Source organism: Mesoplodon bidens, assembly GCF_964165515.1.
Source record: "Mesoplodon bidens genome assembly, contig: HAP1_SCAFFOLD_81, whole genome shotgun sequence".
In the NCBI taxonomy this organism is placed as follows: domain Eukaryota; kingdom Metazoa; phylum Chordata; class Mammalia; order Artiodactyla; family Ziphiidae; genus Mesoplodon; species Mesoplodon bidens.
The window spans coordinates 1378894-1395493 of record NW_027672552.1 but is presented as its reverse complement, the minus strand read 5'-3'; the positions used below and the strand labels follow the sequence as shown (position 1 = coordinate 1395493).

The following is a 16600-nucleotide window of genomic DNA, read 5'->3' as shown; positions in this document are numbered from 1 at the left end:
TAAGGAATCCCATAATATTCTCCATAGTGGTTGAACCAATTTACATTCCCACCAACAGTGTAGGAGGACTCCTTTTCTCCGCACCCTCTCCAACATTTTTGTAGTCTACAGTTTGTAGACGTTTTGATGATGGTTACTCTGACTGGTGTGAGGTGATACCTCATTGTAGTTTTGATTTGTATTTCTCTAATAATTAGCGATGTTGAGCAGATTTTCATGTGCTTTTTGCCCATCAGTATGTCTTCTTTGGAGAAATGTCTGTTTAGATCTTCTGTCCATTTTTTGATTGGGTAGTTTGTTTTTTTGATATTGAGCTGCATGAGCTATTTGTATACTTTAGAGATTATTCCATTGTCAGTATCATCATTTGCAAATATTTTCTCCCATTCTGTAGGTTGTCTTTTTGTTTTGTTTATGGTTTCCTTTGCTGTGCAAAAGCTTTTACGTTTTATTAGGTCGCATTTGTTTATTTTAGTTTTTGTTTTCTTTCCTCTAGGAGGTGGATCCAAAAAGATATTGCTGCTGTGAAAGAGTGTTCTGCCTGGATTTTCCTCTAAGAGTTTTATAATATCCAGTCTTACATTTAGGTCTTTAATGCATTTTGAATTTATTTTTGTCTGTGATGTTAGAAAATTGTTCTAATTTCATTTTTTTACATGTATCTGTCCAGTTTTCCCAGCACCACTTATTGAAGAGACTGTCTTTTCTCCATTGTATATTCCTGCCTCCTTTGTCATAGATTAATTGACCATAGTTGTGTGGGTTTATTTCTGGGCTTTCTATTGTGTTCCATTGATCTATATTTCTGTTTTTGTGCAAGTACCATACTGATTAATGTAGCTTTGTAATATAGTCTGAAGACAGTGAGCCTGATTCCTCCAACTCCATTTTGCTTTCATAGTATGCTTTGGTTATTTGGGGGTTTGTGTTTCTATACACATTTTAAAATTTTCTGCTCTAGTTCTGTGAAAAATGCCATTGGTGGGGGCTTCCCTGGCGGTCCGGTGGTTGAGACTTCACCTTCCAGTGAGGAGGATGCAGGTTCAATCCTTGGTCAGGGAGTTGGGATCCCACATGCCATGCAACCAAAAACACACACAAAAACAAAAATCAAAACATGAAACAGAAGCAATATTGTAACAAATTCAATAAAGACTTTAAAAATGGTCCACATGAAAAAAATCTAAAAAAAAAAAAATTCCACTGGTAATTTAATAGGGATTGCATTGAATCTGTATATTGCCTTAAGTAGTATAGTCATTTTGACAGTATTGATTCTTCCATTCCAAGCACATGGTATATCTCTCCATCTGTTTGTGTCACTTTCCATTTCTTTCATCAGCATCTTAGAGTTTTCAGAGTACAGGTCTTTTGTCTCCTTAGGTAGATTTATTCATAGGTATTTTTTCTTTTTGATGTGATGGTAAATGGGATTCCTTCCATAATTTCTCTTTCTGATCTTTTGTTTTTAGTGTAGAGGAATGAAAGAGATTTCTGCGTATTAATTTTGTATTCTGTGACTTTACTGAATTCATTGATGTGGTGTATCACACTGATTGATATGTGGATAGTGAAAAATCCTTGCATCCTTGGGATAAATCCCACTTGATCATGGTGTCTGATCCTTTTAATGTGTTGTTGGATTCACTTTGCTAGTATTTTGTAAATGATTTTTGAGTCCATGTTCATCAGTGATATTGACTTATTTTTTTCTTTTTTTGTAGTACCTTTGTTTGGTTTTGGTATCAGGGTGATTATGGCCTCATAGGATGAGTTTGGGAATGTTTCTTCTTCTGAAATTTTATGGAATAGTTTCAGAAGAACAGGTGTTTAGTGTTCTCTGAATGCTTGATAGAATTCACCTGTGAAGCCATCTGATCTTGGACTTTTGTTTGTTGGGAGCTTCTTTTTTTAAATAAATTTTAATAAATTTTTAAAAATACATTTATTTATTTATTTTATTTTTGGCTGCATTGGGTGTTTGTTGTTGTATGTAGGCTTTCTTTTTTTAGTTGTGGCAAGCGGGGGCTACTCTTCATTGCGGTGCATGGGTTACTCATTGCGGTGGCTTCTCTTGTTGCAGAGCATGGGATTTAGGCACGTGAGCTTCAGTAGTTGTGGCATGCAGGCTCAGCAGCTGTTGTTCGTGGGCTCTAGAGAGCAGGCTTAGTAGTTGTGACCCACGGGCTTAGTTGCTCTGTGACATGTGGGATCTTCTTGGACTAGGGTTCGAACCCGTGTCCCCTGCCTTGGCAGGTGGTTTCTTAACAACTGCGCCACCAGGGATGCCCTGTTGGAGTTTCTTAATCACAGTTTCAATTTCAGGCCTTGTGATTTGTCTGTTCATATTTTCTATTTCTTCCTGGTTCAGTCTTCGAAGGTTGTACCTTTCGAAGAATTTGTCCATTTCTTCTAGGTTGTGCATTTTACAGGCATATAGTTTCTGGTAGTAGTCTCTTATGAGCTTTTGTATTCCTGTGGTGTCCATTGTAACTTCTTTTGTATTTCTAATTTTATTGCTTTGAGCTCTCCCCATTTTTTTTCTTGATGATGCTGGCTAATGGTTTATCAATTTTGTTTATCTTTTCAAAGAACCAGCTTCTAGTTTCATTGATCTTTCCTACTGTTTTCTTTGTCTCTCATTTATTTCTGCTCTGATCTATATGTTTTCTTTCCTTCTACTAAATTTGGGTTTTGTTTGTTCTCCTTTGTCTAGTTGCTTTACCTATAAGGTTAGGTTGTTTATTTGAGGTTTTTCTTGTTTCCTGAGGTAAGATTTTATCACTATAAACTTCCCTCTTAGAAATGCTTCTGCTGCATCCCATAGGTTTTGGATCTTCGTGTTTTTGTTTTCATTCGTAGGTATTTTTTAATTTTTGCTTTGATTTCTTCAGTGATACATTGGTTGCTTATAGCATATTGTTTAGCCTCCATGTATTTGTGTTTTTTACAGTTTTTTTCTTGTAGTTGATTTCTAATCTCATAGCATTGTGTTTGGAATAGGTGCTTCATATGATTTCAATTTTCTTAAATTTACCAAGGCTCACTTTGTGGCGCAGCGTGTGATCTATCCTGGAGAATGTTTCGTGTGCACTTGAGGAGAATGTGTATTCGGTTGCTTTCAGATGGAATGCTCTCTAAATATCAATTAAGTCCTTCTGGTCTAATGTATCATTCAAGGCCTGTGTTTTCATATTGATTTTGTCTGGATGATCTGTGCATTGATGAAAGTGGGGTGTTAACATCCCCCAATACTATTGTGTTACTGTCAGTTTCTCCTTTTATGGCTATTAGCATTTGCCTTATATATTGAGGCGTTCCTATGTTGGGTGAACATATATTTACAATTGTTGAATCTTCTTCTTGGATTGATTCCTTGATCATTATGCAGTGTCCTTCTTGGTCCTTGTTACAGTCTTTATTTTAGAGTCTATTTTGTCTGATATGACTATTGCTACTCTGGTTTTCCTTTGATTTCCATTTGTATGGAATACCTTTCTTTTACCCTCTCACTTTCAGTCTGTGTGGATGTCTAGATCTAAAGTGAGTTTCTAGTAGGCAGCATATATATGGTTCCTGCTTTTGTATCTGTTCAGCCAGTCTATGTCTTTTGGTTGGAGCATTTAGTCTATTTACTTTTAATGTAGTTATCAATATGTATGTTTTTATTGTCATTTTGTTAATTGTTTTGGGTTTGTTTTGGTAATTCTTTTTTCTTCCTTCCTCTTTTGTTCTCTTCCCTTGTGGTTTGATGACCATCTTTAGTGTTGCATTTGGGTTGCTTTTTCTTTGTGTATCTATTGTCGATTTCTGGTTTGCATTTCCCATGAGGTTTTGATATAGCAGAGTGTATATATATATATATATATATATATATATATATATATATATATATATATATATATACGAAAAGTTGTTTTAAGTTGCTGGCCTCTTAATTTCAAATGCATTTCCAATATCCTGCATTTGTACTCTCCTCTTCTCATGATTGCTTGTTTTGATATCATATTTGTGAGTGGATGATTTCCTACCTTTACTGTAGGTTTGCCTTTAATGGTGAGCTTTCCCATTCATAATTTTCTTTTTTTTCTAGTTGTGGCATTTTCTTTTTCATCTAGAGAAGTTCCTTTAGCATTTGTTGTAAAGCTGGTTTGATGGTGTTGAATTCTCTTAGCTTTTGTTTGTCTATAAAGCTTTTGATTTCTCTGTCAGGTCTGAATAAGAACCTTGCTAGGTAGAGTATTTTTGGTCGTACGTTTTTGCCTTTCATCACTGTAAATATATTGGGCCACTCCCTTCTGGCCTGCAGAGTTTCTGCTGAAAAAAATCAGCTGATAACCTTACTGGGGTTTCCTTGTATGTTATTTGTTGTTTTTCTCTTGTTGCTTTTAATGTTTTCTTTGTCTTTAATTTTTGTCAATTTGATTCATGTGTGTTGGCATGTTCCTCTTTGGGTTTGTCCTGTATTTGACTCTCTGTGCTTCTTGGACTTCAGTGACTGTTCCTTTTCCATGTTAGGGAAGTTTTTGGCTATTATCTCTTCAAATATTTTTTCAGCCCCTCTGTCTCTCTCTTCTCCTTCTGGGACCCCTATAATGTGAATGTTGGCACATTTAATGTTGTCCCAGAGGTCTCTTAGACTGTCCTCATTTGTTTTCATTGTTTTTCTTTATTCGGTTCCAAAGCAGTGATTCTCACCAATCTGTCTACCAGCTCACTTATTTATTCTTCTGCCTCATTTATTCTGCTATTGATTACTTGTAGAGTATTTTTCATTTCAGTTATTGTTTCTCTCCCTTTGTTTTTTAAAACTTCTAGCTCTTTGTTAAAAATTTCATCTATGTTCTTGGTCTGTGCCTCCATTCTTTTTCCAGTTACTTGTATCATCTTTACTATCATTACTCTGAATTCTTTTTCAGGAAGATTGCCTGTCTCCACTTCACTTAGTTGTTCATCTGGAGTTTGATGATGTTCCTTCATCTGGAACACATTTCTCTGCCTTCTGTGTTTGTAGCCTCCTTTCCTCAGGCTGCAGGATCATGGCTCCTCTCACTTCTGGTGCCTGCCCCCTGATGGGTGAGGTTGGTCCAGGAGCTTGTGCAGTCTTCCTGGTTGTAGGGACTGGTGCCTGCCCACTGGTGGGTGGAGCTGGGTCTTCTCCCTCTGGTGGGCAGGGTTGTGTCAAGTGGTGTTTAGAGGTGGCTTTGGAATCAGAATAACTTTAGGCAGCCTGTCTGCTCCTGGGAGGGTCTGTGTTCCCACCCTGTTGGTTGTTTGCCCTGAGGCATCCCAGAACTGGAGACTGCAGGCTATTGGGTGGGGCCAGGTCTCAGTGCCCAAATGGTGACCTGCAGGAGAGCTCACACCAAAAAATATTCCCTGGGTTCTCTGCCACCAGTGTCCTTGCCCCCACAGTGAGCCACAGCCAACTTCTTCCTCCCCAGGAGACCCTCCAAGACCCTCAGGTAGGTCTGGCCCAGGCTTTTATGGAGTTACTGCTTTGCCCTGGGTCCCAGTACACATGAAACCTTGTGTGCACCCTCCAAAAGTGGAGTCTCTTTCCCCCAATCCTGTGGAGCTCCTGCCCTCAAGTCCCACTGGCCTTCAAGATCAAATGCTCTGGGATCTCCTCCTCTCATTGCCATGTCCCCAGGCTGAGGAGCCTCACGTGGGTCTCAGAGCACTCACTCCTGTGGGAGAACCTCTGTGATATGATGATTATTTTCCACTTTCTGGTTCGCCCACCCAGCAGGTATGAGATTTGATTATATCATGAAAGCACCCCTCCTACCATCTAGTTGTAGTTTCTTCTTTGTCTTTGGATGTAGAGTGTCTTTTTTGTATGTTCAAGTCTTTTTTGTTGATGGTTGTTCAGCAGTTCGTTGTGATTTGGGTGGTTTCATGAGAGGAGGTGAGCTCACGTCCTTCTACTCTGTCATCTTTGTCTCTACCCTCTCTCCTGAATGTCACTGTCAGGAATTCTGGCTTCTTAAAGTTCAATTTTGATTGAAATTCATGAAGGACTTCAGGCTTTACCTCTGGTCAACCACTATCTCTGCAGAATATCTCCAGGGTTAGAGGAAAATCTCCCATATAGGCTCTTTTAAATCTGCTTTGCTGGAACTTTTTATAAGGAATCTCCAGATTAAACTTTTAATAGTCCCTTGAGGCTAAGAAGCCAAGCCAATCATTTGACATCTATAGATTTGGGTGAATTCTTCTCCTCAATGTCCCCCAAATATTCTGAGGTTCTTGCATTTGCCAGGAAGTGACCTTCCTTACTCAACTAGTAAGGCTGCTGGGAACTCTAAGCAAGGTACCACACTATTTTCCCAAGGGGCTTTATTGGCTCCATGAAGTCAACCTTAGTTTCTTAAAGCTGTTTGGTCAAACCTAAGTTTATGTATATCTCTGTCAAATATGACATTCTAGGCAAAACTTTAGTAATATAAGCAATGTTTGCAATTATGTGCTATTATAAGGAGAACAGATTCTTATTGAAATTATGCAAATAACTATATTGCCAAGAAAACAAGAATGTTCACTGAAAGCTTCTGAATTCTGGAAGAATCGGGTAGAGAGAAAAAGACAAATGATTCAATTTTGCTTACATGGGTATAATTTACCAAACTGCTCTAAGCTTAAGAGAGAAAAACAAATTTTCCTACATTTGGAGAAACAAAACTTAAAAAAAATAAAACCAGCAATGTTTCAAATTTAAAAATCATAGGGCTTCCCTGGTGGTGCAGTGGTTGAGAGTCTGCCTGTGATGCAGGGGACACGGGTTCATGCCCCGGTCTGGGAGGGTCCCACATGCCATGGAGCGGCTGGGCTTGTGAGCCATGGCCGCTGAGCCTGCGCATCCGGAGCCTGTGCTCCACAACGGGAGAGGCCACAACAGTGAGAGGCCCGCGTACCACGAAAAAAAAAAATCATGAAATGGGGCTTTCCTGGTGGCACAGTGTTTAAGAATCTGCCTCCCAGTGCAGGGGACATGGGTTCAAACCCTGGTCCAGGAAGATCCCACATGCCGCAGAGCAACTAAGCCCACGTGCCACAACTACTGAGCCTGTATTCTAGACCCCATGAGCCACAACTACTAAAGCCCACAAGCCACAACTACTGAAGCCCATGCACCTAGAGCCCATGCTCTACAACAAGAGAAGCCACTGCAATGAGAAGCCCATGCACCACAATGAAGAGTAGCTGCCATTCGCTGCAACTAGAGAAAGCCCACACACAGCAACAAAGACCCAATGCAGCCAAAAATAAATAAACTAAATAAATTTATCTTTAAAATCATAAAATATTATAACCATCTTCTTCAGTTTACTTAGTCCCATGTAATTAATTCTTGTTTTGTTTGATCTTTTGTTAGAAGTTTTATGAAACCGTCAATTTCTCCATTAGTGTTTTGTAAATTCTTACTCAGTTCAGTGTAATGATTTGAAATTCATCAGAAACTTGTGTTCTAGAATACTTGTTAGATCCTTTTCCATGAATTTCTCTGAACATGAAACACATTTTCAGGAAGCTTTTGTAAAAGCATCTGAGTAAAACCATTGTCTAAGTAATAAAAGACAAATAGCCATTACTAAAAATTTGATTCATTCTAATGTAATTGACAAGAAAATTTATCTCTGTGACACAAAACATTTAAGATAATAACTAGAATTATGACTGATAACATTATACTAGGACATATCCAATTTTAGGAATTTCATATACTTTCGAGAACATTTATATTAATAACATTCACCCTTATGATATAACCTAGAGTTGATGATCATTTATTTAGCAATGCTTCCCATGTAAGTAACATACCAAATAAGCCTAATGAGTTTCATAGCTCTCTTTTCTAATAAGATAAAACAAATCTTTGAGGGTGTTCCAAGGGGCCTCTGGAAAACCTGAACATTATTTCCAGGTCAATAAGACTTCATTTAGAATTTGACTTGGGGGAAAATCTACTTTTTCAAAAATAAAAATGTTTTAAAACACTTTGTCAAATATGATCATATGTCACTGTGAATTAATATTTAGTTATCAATTTAATCAAAGTGACAAAGATTCACATGTAAATACAGATAGTTAAATAGTGTAAAAAGACTTAGCTCTTTTAATATTGAAAGCACTCAGTTTTTCTTCAAAATTATCAAAGACTCATCAAGACAAAATGTACAATATTTGTTTTGCTAGACAGATTACATTAAATGTAAAAAAAGTCTTTGTTTACAATTTCTCATTAAGAGCAGACCAATAATTAAGAAAATTTTGCAAAAAGAGAAAAAAAACAAATTTTAATTTTCTACCAGCTTACTTTGGATATTAAAACTGAATCACTTTATTAAATTCATTCCAATCTTAGACGTGACTACACATAAAATTCCTTTCTAAAGATTCCTTTTTAACAAGCCTCTTACAACTTTCTCTGCCCATTTTGATTTGTCCCTTGTTCTGTTTCCCATTTAGAAGTTACCAGCTTTAGGACAAAAATCACTTAACAAAGCTTTTACATGAACAAAAACATCTCCATAGCTTACACTTTTTCTTACCCCAAAACATATTCTAATTTCCTTATAATTCCTAGTAGCTTTAACCACATATATAATTTATAATTCTTATTCCTTCAAAGCTTTAATTTTTTTGTAAAGATAAAGTTAAAAATTATTAACTGTGTAAGTATTTTGTGGCTTGGCAAACTTATAAATACATTTCATAATTTCTAGAAACATATTCTACTTCATACTACAAGCTTTTAATGAAGCACAAGACATGTTTACTAATAGAACCAAACATATTTAGTGTGTAATAAGAGGTCAAAAGTAGGTAAACTTAGACTCGTTCAGCAATTAATATTTCAGTATTTTGTCTTAGTTGGAAATGATCTAGATATTTAATTCATTTAATTTAACTTAGCAAAACTCTAAGGGTACAATTTATCAAAGACATTTTGAAAACTATTTAAGTTGACATAGCAAAAACAATTATTGCTAAAAAAAGTTTACCTAAAAGAATTCTTATCTTATGTCTATTTAATTAATTTGTTCTTAACAATCACTCAGATTACTCATGACAATTTCATAAGATGTTAAAGTAGTGTTAGCCATCATCTTAAATTATTATTATTATTACTGTTTTCTGAGAAATTTTGTAAAAGAGATAACATGAGCTTATTTGACTTTTAGTAAAACTATATAGCATAAAGCTATTATACTTAATGCTGATAACTCTTAAGATATGTCTGTATTAATTAAACCATTAAACCTGAACTAGATTTTACTTACCAAAAATTATCCAAGATCATGTGAATTTGAAAAACATTTGTATTCGTTTTTGTTATATTTTTGAGAATTTTTAGATTGCTTGTTGGAATAAATTAAGTTTACTCAGATAGCTACAGTCTTTTATTAGTTATGGAGAAGACTTTTAAGTCTTCTTGCCCTTTAAGTGTACTTGCCCTTGATAAACAATTTTAAGGAGACTGTGATTTAGAGTTGGAGCAAGAGAGGGGTTTTTTGGTGGTTTTTGTTTAAAAAAAACCTCTTTCCTTTTTATTCTTTAAATTTTAGTTTCAGGTTCTAACAATTGAGATAATCTGGGCTCAGTCTCAGGCAATGTGGCTGTGTTTACATTTCAAAAACATGGTAAGATTTATAACTTTAAGGGACAGAGAAAAAAATGTAAATTTTCTTCTGTGAGTTTTGGAGTGTATTTTTCTATTATCATAAGTCTCAGGGTAAGTATTATTTTAAAAACTTTTTCTTCTTAAGTACAGGACAATTTTGCTCCAATTATCCTCAACTTTTATAATATCTACAAGAATTTGAGAGGAATAGGTTTCAGGGTTGGTGAAGATAAATGGGCCTTGAGTTGTTCCTAAGTTGCATTTCTGGTTTTGTAGAGATTTGGAAGACAAAGATAATTGTTTCTATTAGCTCTTGAATATTGGCTTCCAACTGATCTTTTCCTAATTATTTGTAGGAGGGCCTAAGGAATTGCTGAGGAGATGGGGCAATTTTTAAAATTTTTCTTAAAAAGGGGAATTCACGTTGGATCTTTAAGTCTAATTTCTGTTATTTCATCTTAATAACGATTCCCTAAGGCTAGCTGTTATACATTATTTTTCCTTTCAATTTGATCCTTCCATAAATACCAATATGACAGCTGTTTATGATGAGAGCTCTCAAAAAGGTAATCTTTTAAATACAGCAAATTTAAAGGATCCATCATCTGGCCATTGAGGAGTAAGACCTTTCATTAATTTCAAATAGTGACTCAAATCAGTAAGGCTTTTTATGGAACGACCCAGAGGTAACTTTTCAGGCTTAGAATAAATCCTTACCATGGATGAAATAAGCATACTTTCAGATGGAGAGGGCACGGATGGTATAGCCCCTATAATGTGAAAATTCATTTCCAAGGATAATCTAAGAAAGCAAAGGCCTTCATTGCACAGGCAGTAAGGGTGGTATAATGCAAACTGTGTCCCTGGTCTCTCCTGGGAATTTGAGGCACCTCTGATCCCAAACCTCCTAATCTGTGACATCAGGCATATGCTGCTGGAATGGGACTTTTCCAACACTTACAAGGTAATGAAGGTTGAAACAACAAAGGCCCCTTATGGACTGGGTCCCCTTAGGACAAACTCCTCTGACAGCTGGCACAACAAGACTAGAGTGTGCTGTTTATGACTTTGTGTCTCAGAACCCCAGTCAATTCAACTGGTTACCAGATGCACCCCAGTAAATACACCATCCAGATGGTGGAGACCAGAGAGAATATTCTCACTGGACAAAAAGCCAAACTCTCAGGACATAGAAAAATACGGAAGGAAAAATCTCATCCAGTTTTTATATAGAGGACTGACAGCAAAGTTTGTCTTAATAGGCACTGGACTGGAGAGAACTGTTAACTCACCAGTCTGTGAGGCTGTCTCCAACAGCAGGCTTATAGGGCCTATGCCTGTACTCTGCCCTATGGTTCTTTCTTCTTATGAAACATGACTCAGGAGACAGAGACAAAGAAAAACAGTGACTCTCTCTGGGAGGAAAGGATTAAGAAAAACTGAGACGAGATTACTCATTTCCAAAAACCAGATTTTCTATGTCACAAGGATCTTGCTCCATAAGTATTTTCTTCTGCTAATCTAAATTTAGAGAGAGAGAAAAGGAGACTCTTAAGCACTTTCCCGCCCACCAGACCTTACAGGCCTGGGAAGTTGAGGAGATACGAACTTTTACCTTCTGCTGGCCTTTGTCATGTGTCCTAGGATCTCTCAGCTGCAGCAGTCTTGTGGTGGGAAGCAGGGTTTAGCCAGCCTCCTGGTTGTCTTGTCAGCTGTTGAGGAGGAAGAAATGTCCCTGCCAACCTTCTTGAGTTAAAGAAGTAACAAGGTTTATACAGCCTTCTTGACCCTGCATTCCCTATCTCTGGTGCTAATGATGTCTTTCTACCTCCTGGTAGAGGGAGGGCACCATTCACATGAGATATTAATTTCCTGCTTTCATGGAGACAGATAGGAAGGTCAGTGTGTCTCTCTTGCATCAGTCATTTCTTCAGTAACTTTAATTCAAAGTAATATTCCACTGAGGCATATTTTGGAGCATCCTGCCCTGGGCACCAACAAAGTCAAATGGTTTAGAGAGAAAGCAAGTCCCTTTGTCAGCAGTGACCTGTGCTCATGGTGATTGTTATTGCATCTCCACAATACCGTTGGGCTGGGTGCTCAAGAAACAGAGCTGTGAAAACATGGCTCCTGTCTCTTATAATTTATAGTACCAATGTTTCAAAGAAAAACTTTTATTTAGTGCCTCCTTTGTGTTAGACAATAATGCTGGTATATTTTCAAGATACACAAATAATAGAAAGAGACATGTATGGTACTTGAATTGTAGTGAGACATTAAAAATTTCCCCCCCCCAAAAATCTTTCTCTTTATACTTATAAGAAAAAAAAAATGTAGATTCATTTTGGATAAGATAAAGAAAATTGATGAAGTGATAAATCTAACCTGAGAAAGTAGAAAAGAACACAGTACACAGGCTCTGAGCATTCTACTCACAGAAAATATTGTCCTGTTCTTTTGCAATATGGACTTGTTCCCCTGTCCCTATGGCTGTCTCTTCCCCCTCTCTGTTTCTGCCCCTCTTCTCTCTCTCCCTCACACATACACACATTCACTCCCCTACAAAAAAACCCATTGACTAAATGCTAATTGGCAGGCACTGTGCTCAAACTGAGGCTACAGTTCAAAGCAGAGATCATTTTTCCATCCTCATCAAACGTATATTCCAAGATGGAGAAAGTGAATACTAACCAAAGAGTCACACAACCATAATATTGCAACCACAACTAACAACCATAACCACGGAGTTAAGCTGAGCAAGCCACTATTGTCAGCTGTCTCTCAACCCTCAGTAGAGTGTGTTCCACTTAAAGGCCTTGAGTAAGTCAATATTCTGTTGAGAAAATCCAGGAAATTTCTCAGTCTTCCACATCTGAAATTATGCAGTTTGGAATGTCAGGAACAAGAGTGAGGGGAAAGGTCATTCAGAACTGCAGCTAACCAGTTTCTCTCTTTCTGACTGCTGCAATAACCTCCTAGTCTATCCTGTGTTTACTCCTGTTCCTCTGGCCTGTTCACAGAGCTGCCAAAGTGGTCCCTTAAAATTTAAGCCTGATTGTGCCACTCTAGACTCAAAATCGTCCAGTGAATTCAATTTAATTACAATAAATCCAAAGTTCTCACCAAGGCCTCAAAGTCCTTTTTGATCTCTTCTCCCCTTCTCCCATGTCTCTCTTGGCCTCATTCCTACCACTCTCCCCCTTGTTTTCTGTAATCCAGCCAAACTTGCTTCTTCTCCAGCTTTTACTAAGACACTACTTTGCAGACAAACAATTTATTTTAAATTAGGCAAAACATTTAATAAGACACTTAACCAAAGAAGATACATGAATGGTAAATAAGCAACATTTTAAAATGTTCAGCATTATTAGTCATCAAAGAAAAATTAAAACCACAATGCAAATAACTTCACATCTACTAGAATGACTAAAATTAAAAAGATTGGTAGCATCAAATGTTAGTAAGGATGGAGAACAACCAGAAGTCTCATACATTCCTGAAGAAAATGTGAACTGATGTACTACTTTGGAAAACAGTTTGGCATTAATACAACCCCCTAATTTCACCCCCTAGGAATTTAAATGAGAAAAATATGTCCACACAAAATTTGTACATGAACGTTCATAGAAACAACTTTATTCATGATTGTGAAACTGAGTAGAATCCTGTGGGGCTTTCCCAGTGACAGACTCAAAGTGTTCCCTGCTTCTTGTTTGTAGAAAAAAGCTTTAGTCTCCTAGGCCTCCCTTGATTTCCAAAGAGCAGTTAATGATTATAGAACTGACCAAATTCAGAAACAAAGGAAAAGCAGTCAAGCAAGAAAAGTAACAAGAGATTGAAAAACAGTGTTGTCTCTATCCCTTTCTCCTCAAGGGATATAGATAACAGTCTGACACATATCCTTGATGTGGTGCTCCAAGGACAATGGTGCTTCAAGGACAAAGGACAACCCTCTCTGAAAAAGTGTCAGCGTTACACCCCTTATCAGACCCTTAATTGCCCTCCCCACCATGTTGTGATGGTTATGAAATTCCTGAGCCCAGCTGGGCGATGAGACCTGTCCCAAATAAGAAAAGGCATCTTCCCTGTCCCACTGCCACTCTATAGAAGGAAAGGATATGTGCCTCGACCAATCAGTAAATGAAATTTTCACCATGAACCATTCCTTTGATTTCTGGCTATAAAAACTGATCAATAGCACATGTTTGGGGTCGACTCCCCCAGACTACTAGGAAGTCAGCCTGCTGTTCTGGCAGAGACCCTTTCCTCTAATAAATTCTATCTTCTCTACATTCTGCCTTGTGTCCGGAAATTCTTTTCCAACCCACGTTTGGACCACGACCCATGAGTGTTTTTTGTAGACACTAAGGCTCTCCACCTGATGGAGGATTTGACTACGTGCTGATCACAAGCATGTAGGTCCCAGACTGGTTGGAAAAAGAAGGCTGATGATTAAGGTTCCCAAGACATCACCCTGTCACCTCTCCACCAACTAATCAAAAGAATGTCCATGAACTGATAATTCACCCTGAGACCCTCACTCCTAATGTTGTCTTTAGAAACACTTGCCCAAAAGTCTTCAGGGAGTTTGGGTCTTTTGAGCATTAGCTGCTTGTTATCCTTGCTTCGCATCCTGCAAATAAACACTGTACTTTCCTTCACCACAACTGGTATCAGTAGATTGGCTTTGCTCTGCATTGGGTGAGTGAATCTGTGTTTCGTTTGGCAATAATTTTGGCAACCATGAAGGGGCCACCATCCCCAGTGGGCATCTCAACCATAGCACACTGGCCCCTGACCAGTGGCAGCTCATGGATACGACTCAGCAGCTGCTTGAGCACCTTTGTCTCAGAGATGGCCCTGAACACTTGCCACTGAGCAGGCATCATTGGCCCATGGCACTTTTGATTTCTGTGGTAAAGGGAAAAAGACGCATGCTTTGCTGGTTGAGATTTCTCTAGTAAGTAGTGGAACTTGTGTGTGATAATACCAGGGTATTCATTCTCTTAGCCATCTGGGTCTGTCAGTGGCTAAACATTTGTTGGGATTTTCCCTTTTGGGCTGAGGAGCTTGAAACCCTGAGAGACAACATTTGTTTGTTTGTTTGAGATTTTAAGATTACCAGCCATAAACAACTGAGAATGGGTAATCAGAGCTCTGTTTCATCTTATATTCCCTACGGTGTATTTTGCAGAATTGGGAAATTCTTAGCTCTTAGTTTCGTGGGCTCATACCCATGAAAAGGAGAAGGGGATATTTTTCTAAAAATCATGTGGTCACAGTGTTCTTTAGGCTCTGGAGAATAATGCCCCAGATGGGGCACTTTTTGACATTCTAAATCTTGTTTTTGCATATGAAAAAGCTGGCTTGTTAAAAGTATCTCTTCACTCTTCTGACCAGAAGGAAACAAATCTTACTAGGAGGAACTTACATTTTTCTCCCTGTGCCTTTGAAATGTAAATGTTCTACCCTGGGCTCTAATGTACTCTCACTCACTCTTGTGTATACCATTGCCAATTCCTGAGACTGAGGGGGAAAAAGGGAGAAGAGTCCTTTTTAAACTCAGGCAGGAAAACTGTGAGATCTCGTTTGTCTGGAATGTATGTATGTCCATGTGTACATTATAAATATATCTCTTTTCCTTTGGATGGTATTATCAAAGTTAGTTTGTAAATGAGCTCTATTTAATTGACTTAAAGGAAATTAAGCACTTACAGAAATTCTCAGAAATATAAAAGAAACTAACTTGAATGAATTTCAGATTCATGTGATCTGAAAAATATTCAATATTAAATTTGGGATAATGGCTGACTTGGTCTAATGTCTCATAAAGTTTTCTTGGGTAATCTAAACATAATTTTTGAGAACAAGTGAATAAAATAGAAGTAAATGAGACAAGAGTTTTTAGGTGAACTCTGGGAATAATTATGTTTTAGGAATGTCTACTTAAAAATAGCTTTTCTGGAAGTTTTAGTAACTTGAAATTTTAGAGTTTAACTAAATTAAGCTAAATGATGAGAATTCATTGAATATCGAGGCCTTTTCCAAATAAAATAATATACTGAAATATTAATTACTAAACATTGGCTTCCTTTTACAGAGAAAGTAAAGATATTTAAGACTATTAATAAATATGTTTGGTGTCACACTGAGACATTTTCCATAAGAAATACATATTTTTAGAAATTATAAATAGCATTTATTTATAAATTTGCCAATCTACAGAATGCTAATGTAAAGAACAGCTCATAATTGCTTACTTCTTAATTTTCACTAGGAATTTAGGTTTTTAAGACTTGAGAATTCTAATTAAATATGTAATTAAAGCCACTAGAAATAATGAGAACATTTTCGTATACAGGGTAATAGGATGTGTGTTTTCATTAAAAGAAGGTATGAAGAATAGGAATTTATTTTGTTAAAGAAAAAGGAAGTAATTTTGTCTTAAAGCTGGTTATTTCTAAAGAGGAAATAAAATAAAGGGCAAGTTAATATGAATATAGAAAGTTGTAGATTTCTGGGGAAAAAGTAATCTTTAGAAAGAAATTCTATGTGTTGTCAGGACTCACTAAGATTAGAATGAATTTAATGGAGTAAATGAATTTTAAGATTAAAAGTAAAGTGGTACAAAAACTTAAAATTTTTTTCTCTCTCTGTTAAGAGAAAAAAGTTTTCTTGGAATATTGATTTGCTTTTGATTAAGATTGTAAATTTTCTTTACCTTTTAAATAATCTGTTATAACTTTCTGTACTTGCTTTTAAAATCTTTCATTGTAACTTTGCTTAAATGCATAAGCATTGTTTCACAGTGATCTGTAATCCTATTTGACCAAGTGTCTTGAAACTTTTTAACATTTTGGATAAACTTCTCAAGGATAGAATCCTAATGAAAGATATTTTGACCTCTAGATACCTTTGGGATGTTTCAGAGGACCCCTAAGTCATCTCAAAGAGAGATATTAAACTAATTAG

The 16600-nt window shown here is 37.0% G+C and overlaps 2 long non-coding RNA genes across 6 annotated transcripts in view; one reads left to right on the top strand and one right to left on the bottom strand.

The window, feature by feature from the left end:
• LOC308610052 overlaps positions 1-16600 on the top strand; it is a 1140458-nt gene that overhangs the window by 193721 nt on the left and 930137 nt on the right. The gene's annotated exons all lie outside the window — the stretch shown is intronic.
• The window catches only part of LOC308610054, a 31381-nt gene that overhangs the window by 1689 nt on the left and 13092 nt on the right, over positions 1-16600 (bottom strand). The window contains exon 2 of the long non-coding RNA XR_014014409.1: positions 11244-11340. This is a non-coding gene — a long non-coding RNA (uncharacterized lncRNA). The remainder of the gene's footprint in view (positions 1-11243; positions 11341-16600) is intronic.